This window comes from Pongo pygmaeus, chromosome 5 (assembly GCF_028885625.2).
Source record: "Pongo pygmaeus isolate AG05252 chromosome 5, NHGRI_mPonPyg2-v2.0_pri, whole genome shotgun sequence".
In the NCBI taxonomy this organism is placed as follows: domain Eukaryota; kingdom Metazoa; phylum Chordata; class Mammalia; order Primates; family Hominidae; genus Pongo; species Pongo pygmaeus.
This window is the reverse complement of record NC_072378.2, coordinates 86,658,306-86,668,539: the sequence shown is the minus strand read 5'-3', so window position 1 is coordinate 86,668,539 and position 10,234 is coordinate 86,658,306. Positions and strand designations below refer to the sequence as shown.

The following is a 10,234-nucleotide window of genomic DNA, read 5'->3' as shown; positions in this document are numbered from 1 at the left end:
TGGCCAAACCAGTCGTTTTGTCAAACCAATGAGCCAAATCATACTTTCCTTTTTTTTTTTCTTTTTTTTGAGAATGGGTATCACTCTGTTGCCCAGGCTGGAATGAAGTGGTGCAATCACAACTCACTGCAGCCTTAATCTCTCAGGCTCAAGCAATCCTCCCATCTCAGCCTTCTGAGTAGCTGGGACTACAGGCATTTATTTATTTATTTATTTATTTTAGAAATGGAGTCTCACTATGTTGCCTAGGCTGGTCTTGAACTCCTGGACTGAAGCAACCCTTCTACCTCAGCCTCCCAAAGTGCTGGGATTACAGGCATGAGTCAGTGTGTGGAGATTCACGCTTACTTTCCATCAGAATAAAAAAAAAGACTTCATTTTTGAACGAAATATATGAGTTAATATACATCCCAATAATTATAATCTTCCTTCCTAATTCTAAGACCAAGATAAATATTTAGGTAAGTCATGAAGCTTTGGCAGGAGTTTGTTACAGAATGAAATAACGGACTGCCACTTGTCTGAGTCTCTTTTCTTCCTAGAAGAATCTATTGTTAGGGGTAATGCATTTTGTGATTATGTGTAGAAGTTGGAAGAGATGAGGTTGTTGAGCAAAATTGCCATGATTTTTGCAGCCCCACTCAACCATACATCTATGGTTCACTATGAATAGAAACAGATTGGCTGCCCGCAGCTTCCCAGCCCGAGGCCCGGGGGGTGCGCACCTCTGCTCCGGCGCGGGGCGGGCCCTGGCGGAGGGACTGGCGGGTCTCTTCTTCCGCGCCGGCCCCCATCCCCGCCGCCGCCGCCGCGCTCCGAGACCCGGTTCCCGAGCTGTCGCTGTTGTCGCTCACTCGGCGCCTCCCTCCCGGCCGCCCTCTCCTCGGGACGATGGCGCGCGGTGGCCGCAGCCGCCGCCTGGGGCTCGTCCTGGGGCTCGTCCTGGGGCTGCTGCTGGCGCTGGTGCTGGCCTGCGGGCGCTGCGGGCCAAGCCCACCGTGCGCAAGGAGCGCGTGGTGCGGCCTGACTCGGAGCTGGGCGAGCGGCTCCCAGAGGTCAACCAGAGCTTCCAGTACTGCCATGAGGCCTTCCTGGGCAAGGAGGACTCTAAGACCTTCGGCCGGCTCACCCCGGACAAGAGCAAGGAGAGGCTGGGGAAGATTGTTGATCGAATCAACAATGATGGAGATGGCTTTGTCACTACTGAGGAGCTGAAAACCTGGATCAAACGGGTGCAGAAAAGATACATCTTCGATAATGTCGCCAAAGTCTGGCGGGATTACGATAGGGACAAGGATGATAAAATTTACTAGGAAGAATACAAACAAGCCACCTGTGACCTAGGAAACCCCGCAGAGTTTCATGATTCTTCAGTTCATCACACCTTTAAAAAGATGCTGCCACGTGAGGAGAGAAGATTCAAAGCTGCAGACCTCGATGGTGCCCTGACAGCCACTCAGGAGGAGTTCACTGCCTTTCTGCATCCTGAAGAGTTTGAGCATATGAAGGAAATTGTGGTTTTGGAAACCCTGGAGGACAACGACAAGAACGGGGATGGGTTTGTGGATCGGGATGAATATATTGTGGATATGTTTTCCCATGAGGAGAATGGCTCTGAGCCAGACTGGGTTTTATCAGAACGGGAGCAATTTAACGAATTCCGGGATCTGAACAAGGACTGGAAGTTGGACAAAGACGAGGTTCGCCACTGGATCCTCCCTCAAGATTATGATCATGCACAGGGTGCGGCCAGGCATCTAGTATATGAGTCAGACAAAAACAAGGATGAGAGGCTAAAGAGGAAATATTGGAGAACTGGAACATGTTTGTTGGAAGCCAAGCTACCAATTGTGGGGAAGATCTCACAAAAAATCATGATGAGCTTTGATAGACACTCACCAGAATATGGCAGACTGTCATAGGCGTTGTTATTGTCTTGGATGGTTGCTACAATTGTCTAATTTACAGCAGTTGTGTTCCTAAAAAAGCAAGTTTATAACTCAGATTGGGGTATAAAAATGGTTTTTCACTCAGTATTTACTGGAAAATGGACATTACTATTCTTTCAGTAAGATTTCTCTCAAAACACATGAAAACCTTGGTAAATTGCAGTTCTCTCTGGGGATATATTGGTACAACATGACTTTTTAAAAGTTTTTTTTCAGCTGGGTGTTCTGGCTCGAGCCTGTAATCCCAGCACTTTGGGAGGCCGAGGCGGGCAGATCACGAGGTTAGGAGTTCAAGACCAGCCTGGCCAACATAGTGAAACCCTGTCTCTGCTAAAAAAATACAAAAAAAAAAAAAAAAAATAGCCAGGCGTGGTGGCGGGCATCTGTAATCCCAGTTACTTGGGAGGCTAAGGCAGGAGAATCACTTGAACCTGGGAGTTGGAGGTTGCAGTGATCCGAGATCGCGCCATTGCACTCCAGCCTGGGCGACACAACGAGACTCTGTCTCAAAAAACAAACAAACAAACAAAAAAACAAAAAAACCCTTCTTTTTATTAAATTTTTTAAAATTAAAACTTAAAGGGTAACAAAACTTGAAAAAGCTCTGTTCTTCAGAAGTTGGGTGGGTTGGGGGAGGCAGTAATATGAAGTGACTGCTATGTATTTTAACTACCAGATTTTATTATTTGCCACTGTTAATATATTGTTAACTAGTTGGAAAGTGGAAATTCTGATCAAAAGTGGTATCATCCTAGGTAAGCTTATTTCAGAATAAGTCTAATATTTCAGATTCTTCCTTCTCGACTTTATACTCTGAGCTGTTACTGTAAGTGGTGTGTATGAAACCTCCATGCATTTTCCAGGATGGACCTGCTAATATGCACAATAAATCCATGTCTTTGTTTTTCTACTAAAAAGCAATCAAGAAAGATAATGTGAAAAAGAAAGGAATTTAGAGGTAGGGAAAAAGATGAATGTCATACATTTGAAGAACTATAGGAAAATTATAAACACTAAATATACTTGAGAAAACTTTCTTGATATGCCAGGGAGGTAGGCCTGATCTTTGAAATAGTGAATAGGAATACAATGCGTTTCCTTGATGATCACTGATTAGAAGGAGGTGGTGGGATTCTTGGGAAGCCAAATACAGTAAAGTTCTGGATCATGTCCCATCCAGTCCAGTGAATCCACGACCCTCGGGCCTCTCCCCTGAGAACGGCTTGTGCTATGGAATGAGGACAAGGTGATATTCTGAATCATGGACTGAATTGGCAGACACAACCTGTACTTATTAAAATTCCACCTTGTAAGGAGGAGGTGAATGAAATAAAGGATCCCCCTAAGGATTAAAAAAAAAAAAAGAGAAATAGGTTTAAGACAGAGAAAAGTGCTAAGACCTACTGTGGGTTTATGGTGTCCTCATTAAAGATGTCTTCATCCCATTATCCTCAGCAAACTAACACAGGAACAGAGAACCAAACACAGTATGTTCTCACTTATAAGAGGGAACTAAATGATGAGAATACATGGACACGTGGGGGAACAACGCACACTGGGGCCTGTGGGAGGGGGTTGGTGGGGGGGAGAAAGAGCATCAGGAAGAATAAATAGTGGATGCTGGGCTTAATACCTAGGTGATGGGATGATTTGTGAAGCAAACCACCATGGCACTTGCTTACCTATGTAACATTAAGCACACATACATCCTGCACACGTACCCTGGAACTTAAAAGTTGAAGAAGAAGAAAAAAAAGGATGGCTTCATCAACATAGATATTTTGAATTCTCCCTATGTTTTCACTCTAGAATTTTCACTCTCAAGGCGATTCAATACAGTCAGTTTTGGAATGCATGAAAGACATGTCTTTCTTTTGTAATTGAAAATGCAACTGTGAAAGGTGAGGGGAGATAGGAAGAAAGAACAGGCATATACTAGGTCACGTTTTCTATAACTAATGTATGCTTTCTTATTAGTGAACTTTTTGTTTGTTTGTTTGCTTGTTTTTGAGATAGAGTCTCGCCCAGGCTGGAGTGCAGTGGTGCCATCTCGGCTCGCTGCAACCTCCGCCTCCCAAGTTCAAGCGATTCTCCTGTCTCATCCTCCCGAGTAGCTGGGACTACAGGTGTGCACAACCAGCCTGGCTAATTTTTGTATTTTTAGTAGAGAGGATGTTTCACCACGTTGGCCAGGCTGGTCTCGAACTCTTGGCCTCAATCAATCTGCCTGCCTCAGCCTCCCAAAGTGCTGGCATTACAGGCGTGAGCCACCACATCTGGCCTTTTATTAGTAAACTCTGAAAGGTCAGTTGATACCTTGCGTGGTTCCAAAAAGGTTTTAACAGCTTAAAAAGCTACAAATAATAAAGCAAAATAAAATGAGGGAACCAGAGTAAATGGGACATCAGGGTTTAGGAACTCTTTACACTGTTGGTGGGAATGTAAATGAGTTCAACAATTGTGGAATACAGTATGATGATCCCTCAAGGATCTAGAGCTGGAAATACCATTTGACCCAGCAATCCCATTACTGGGTATATACCCAAAGGATTATAAATCATTCTACTATAAAGACACATGCACATGTATGTTTATTGCAGCACTGTTCACAATAGCAAAGACTTGGAACCCACCCAAATGCCATCAATGATAGACTGGATAAAGAAAATATGGCATGTATACACCATGGACTATTATGCAGCCATAAAAAAGGATGAGTTCATATCCTTTGCAGGGACATGGGGGAAGCTAGAAGCCATCATTCTCAGCAAACTAACACAGGAACAGAAAACCAAACACCGCATGTTCTCACTCATAAGTGGGAGTTGAACAATGAGCACACATGGACACAGGGAGGGGAACATCATACACCAGGGCCTGTCAGGGGGTTGGGGGAAAGGGCAGGGAGAGCGTTAGGACAAATACCTAATGCATGCAGGGCTTAAAACCTAGATGAAGGGTTGATAGGTGTAGCAAACCACCATGGCACATGTATACCTATGTAACAAACCTGCACATTCTGCACATATATCCCAGAACTTAAAGTAAAAAAAGAAAAAAGAAAAAAAAAAAAAAGAAAGTAACATAAAGCTAAGAGCAAGACTGGAGCACAGAACATAGTGAGAGGCCCTTCATTCTCTTGTTAAGTTCAGGCCATAACTGTCAGTACAGTAGTCCCTTCTTACCCATGATTTCATTTTCCATGATTTCATTTACTACAGTCAATCATGATTTGAAAATATCCAGTGGAAAATTTCAGAAATAATTCATGCATTTTAGATCGTAGGCTGTTCTGAGCAGTGTAGTGAAATCTCCTGCCATCGCACTCTGTCCTGCCTGGGATGTGAATCATCCCTTTGTCCAACATAAACACACTGTATATGCTACCTAGTCATTAGTCATTTAGTACGCCACTCAGGTATTAGTTAGGAATGACTGGGAGCACAGTTCAGAATCCTAACAAGGCAGCCACCTCACCTCTGCACAGAGATGCCTGTGGCAACACCTTTGCAGAGGGCAAGATTCTTTTCCAAAAGTAATATGTGATGAGCTCTAAAACACAGATAAATGAGATCTCAGAAGGTCAAATTCCTTCACTCTAATCATATCCACAATTATTTTACCTTGGAAAAACTTTTGAGCAACTATAATTGAACATTGGCCTTAGCCATAAAACTATTTCAGAAAAGGAACCACAGAGTGTATAACTTTAAGAAATATAATTTCCTGGTGAACATATTAAGTTAAAGTGTAAAATATTGATAATGGACTTATGGGGTTGTAAATTATGAACCAGTTTAATGCTGGGTAATAGTGAACAAAAATAATGAGTTTAATTTTAGAGTACTTGGTCTCTAGCTCTTTTTTGGGAAGTAATGGGATAGGAAGGTTGATTCTCTCTTAAAGCCAATCTTGGAGTACTTGAAATAGAGGCATGTCATCTACATATAAAAAGAATATCTTCCTTATTTTCAGAGTAGGGTCATATATCTAAATCATAGTGTCAAATGATAAAGATAATGTGAAAGAGTGAATATTACAGATTCCTATTTTGCCTCAATGGAAATTGTTAGCTGATACATGAAGAAACCACTTCCCCACCTCCAGAATAATGCTTAAGCAAATGCAAATATATACAGATTCTAAATGGGCATCAAAAGCAAAACAAAACAAAATTTTAAAGTGCGTTTATTCACTGTGACCAATAATTCATTTTGTCCTCTAAGTCAAAGGACTAGAAGATAAATGAAAGCCTAGAAAATTATTATATGATTTGTAACAGAGCCAGTAACACTTGTCAATTGTTTCATTTGATCCTCCTACATTTTCCAGCCCCCTTGTAGTTAGTGAGCTCATATGACTAGCTTTGGCCAATAAAATGAAAGCAAAATTGATCTTCAGGCAGAGGTAGTAAAAAGTCTATGTATAATTTTCTAGTCTCTTTTTTCTCCTGATTGAGGAAGTTGTGTATTCCCTATGAGGCATCTACAAGTTGGTGGGCATTGGCTAACCTGGGTCTCTGAATGACTATGTGGAGCAGAGACTTTTGCTGACTTGTGATAGACATGTATAATGAGCAAGAAATAAATTTTCACTATTGGCCAGGTGTGGTTGCTCATGCCTGCAATCTCAGCACTTTGGGAAGCTGAGGTAGAAGGACTGCTTGAGTCTGGGAGTTCGAGACCAGCCTGGCCAACATAGTGAGATTCTGCCTCTCCAAAAAATAAAAAAGTTAGCTGAGCATGGTGGCAAATGCTGTAGTCCTAGCTACTCAGGAGGCTGAGGTGAGAGGATTGCTTGAGCCTGGGAGTTTGAGGCTACAGTGAGCTGTGATCATGCCACCATATTCCAGCCTGGGCTACAGAGCAAGACCTAGTCTCAAACAAAGCAAAGCAAAACAAACAAACCAACAAAAACTTTACTATGTTAAGCCACTGAGAATTCAGGATTAATTTGTTACTACAATATAACCCAGTCTATTCCAACTAATACAGTTTTTGTAATAGATTTCTCCACAAGATAATAGGAGAGGTTAATAATGTTAATAAGGAAATAGCTTTATCTAAAGAATGCCTGATCCTCATGGTGAACCTTGGTTTGAGAATCCTAGCATTAGTTTAAAAAACATGGAGCTAGAATACACATTGGAAGAAAGATATAATAAGCTAGTAGGTTAAAAAATTCACCTTTACAAAATGGGAATAAAGCATTTCTGGGATCTAAACTCACAGGTTTATGTGTGTAAAGTTAATAAAGGTAAACAAGGTAGCATGCATTCAAAGCAATGCTTAAGGCATACCAATTCTAGGTTAGAAAATGTTGTGCTATTCTTTAATTCATTTAGGTTGTGCTTTTAAAGTGAATATACTACATGTGAGAACAATGCTGATATCCAGTCAGAGAGCATCCTGGGAGGGGAAAAGTCTAAGTTTGGGTTTAAACCTTTGTAAAATGAGGATAACATTTTCTATCTTTCAGGGTAGTTATGAGACATAATTATATCAACATGATACATACTAACTGCTTAGTCTATCTGAAGGAAAAACAAGCTTTCTTTTTTTCTTTCTGCTATACTGTCACACTCAACACAGAACACTTATGTGACCAGATGTGTGAGGAGTTTCCCCGCAACATATCCAAGAGACACCAACTGGGTGTCCTATGATTCAATTCAATTCTGACACTATCTATCTGGAGATCTCACAGGCTAAGAGCTCAGCCCACTCTTCAGATGCCAATTACAAGCAATAGGTTATCATGTACCCTCCTGACTAACTTTGTATAAACTGAGGTTCCCATGCTTCTCCTCCTTGGGTTTAATGAATTTGCTTGGATGTGTCAACCTAAATAACACACAAAAAGAGGCTCTCTAAGAGAAAAAGATATTTATGTGGGGATAGAGCATTGTAGTGGGAATATGCATGCCATAGTAAATTATGTGCATATTCAAGGAAGTAAAGGAAGACAAAGGTTTTTAAAGTAAAAAAATGAGGGGGATTACATCATTGTTTTGAAATAATTATACTTAGCTAGAAGGATCAATGACAAGGGTGACACCAGTCTGAGGTTGAGCAAGCAGTTGCTGGGCAGATGTCCTTGCAGAAGCCTTTTTTTGTGTATGGTTGTGATGATCTTTATGCAAAGAGGTAGTTTTTGCAGAGTCTTTTGTGATAGCTTTTGTTATCAGATATAAAAGCATGAAAACCTCTCTTCATGGCTCTGTTTGTCAGGCTTTTTGTTTGTTTAAACGTTAGTGACTTCATTTTGATTCTGATAACTTTCACATTTCCTCCTTTCGGTCAAGATCTTTGTCCAAAAGCATCACTGATCAATCATCCTGTAGATAGGTCTTAATGTCCCTTGGTGCTGACATGAACCTGTTCTGGTTGTGGGGAGTGATTGGTGACTAGGAGTCAGTGTCAAAACCTTTTAGCCACGTTTTAGCAATAAAGAAGGTTTGAAGGGAGTGGGTCTCAGGTTAAGTCTACCAGGAATCCATTATTAAGTTTAATTTTGTCTTTTTTGTAGCATTTTGTTATCATCTCAAAGTGCTGGGCCTCCTTTTTTTGTTAGGAGTTGTACTTCTGCAAAAATTTAACAAGTAACAGACACAAAGTTTAAAAAGGGAACATACAAAGTATAATTAATAGTAATATGACAGTTTTAGTTTGCATAATGATTTTGAGCCATGAACCTAGGCTTAAAGATAATGAATTGAATACATCAAATTACCATAGAGAATTAAGTGAGACCTGTTGTAACCATGTGGCCTGTTTTCTTATTTTGTGTACATGGGTCTCAATTTTTCCGGAGAAATTTATCCAGGTACAGCCTGTAGTATTGGCAATAGAGCAGACATTTTCTTATTTAACCAATGAATTGGTTAAAATTCTTAGAATAGTTTCTGTTAAGTTACTAGCAGAAGGTATTGATTGTAAAATTTCAATTACACTATTATCCTGCCAAGTAAAAAGGTAGGCATTAAGTGGGATAAGACTCTCATTGTGACATAAAGTTTTATTCCAACATCTTGGGGGAAATCTATCTATAGTATGAAAATGTCATCTTCTCTGGCTTTGCAGTTTGAATGTGTCTGATCATAACTTTGGGTGATTTGTTGAAATTTGGTGTGGCACATCGATCAGACATGAGTCTTGTTTTCTGAAATTCATCTAGTTTCAGCTTATAGGGATTTAGGAAAAGAAAAGTTTTCTGTGTTTGTTTTTAGTTGGAAAGTTGCAGCCTAATATTGAAGGAAATGAGGAGAATTCAGGATCTACTCAAGTCTACAGGTAGACGAAAAGAACCTGAAAACAATGCACAGAGCTACAATCTAATAACAGGTTTATTATAGTTTTTCTTTAGAAATATACCTTTTCTCTCTACATTGATCATATAGGGGTTTTAGACTTAAAAACTTCCTGGTGCTAGGAAGCCAAACCAAAGCAGACTTTAGATTTTACTTACAGTCTTAAGATTATTTGGACTTCCATGAAGTGATAATATTAACTACTGTAAAATTGTGAACTCTGGAAGCCAGATGTTTTATGCACCTTCTTAAATATGACATTTTAGCCAAAGCCTTGGTAGTAAAACCAATGTTTCCTATTGTATCCTTCTTATAAGGAGAGGACAGTTCTTTTTTTTTATTGAACTTATGGAAACAATCATATGATAGAAAATAAGAATACTTATGAATAGTTTCTGAATTTTGGAGTAATTAGATGGGAGAGAAAGCAAGTGCCTACATCTTTTTTCACAAAAATCTACTTCACCAAATTATTGTAAACTATAGATAGCTTATGAAAGAAAGCTTCCTTAAATTTGAAAACAAAATATTTAAGTGAAAACCAAAAGTGTTTTAAATAAAAGTCATAAAAACATTATTTTGATCAGTTAATTAATTAATTTTACGTAATTAATTTTTCGTTTGGCTTGATCTTGATTAGCAGTTTTATGAACCCATCAATCTCTTTATTAGAGTTCTGGAAATATGTTTTCAGTCCAATGATTTTAAAGTTATCAGAAATCTGTGCTCAAGAGTACTTGTTAGAGTCTTTTCCATAAAAAGCAAGTTTGAACTATCATTGGTTGCAAATGCTTTGAGAGAATAATTCAAAACAATAACCATGGATGACAAATATTTAGAATATCCACGGTTAAAATTTCATAAAAGTTCTCTATAATGAGGAAATTTAGATATTCTAATTACATGCAGCATTTTAAGATGACAATCAGTATCATGACTGACAGTCACATCAGGAACATCAGACTTTTATAAATTT

General features: G+C 39.6%; 1 pseudogene; it reads left to right on the top strand.

Annotated features, from left to right (window-relative positions):
• Positions 1-891: 891 nt before the first annotated feature.
• LOC129039229 (reticulocalbin-1-like) lies at positions 892-1,970 on the top strand (annotated as a pseudogene).
• The last annotated feature ends 8,264 nt before the right edge of the window (positions 1,971-10,234 follow it).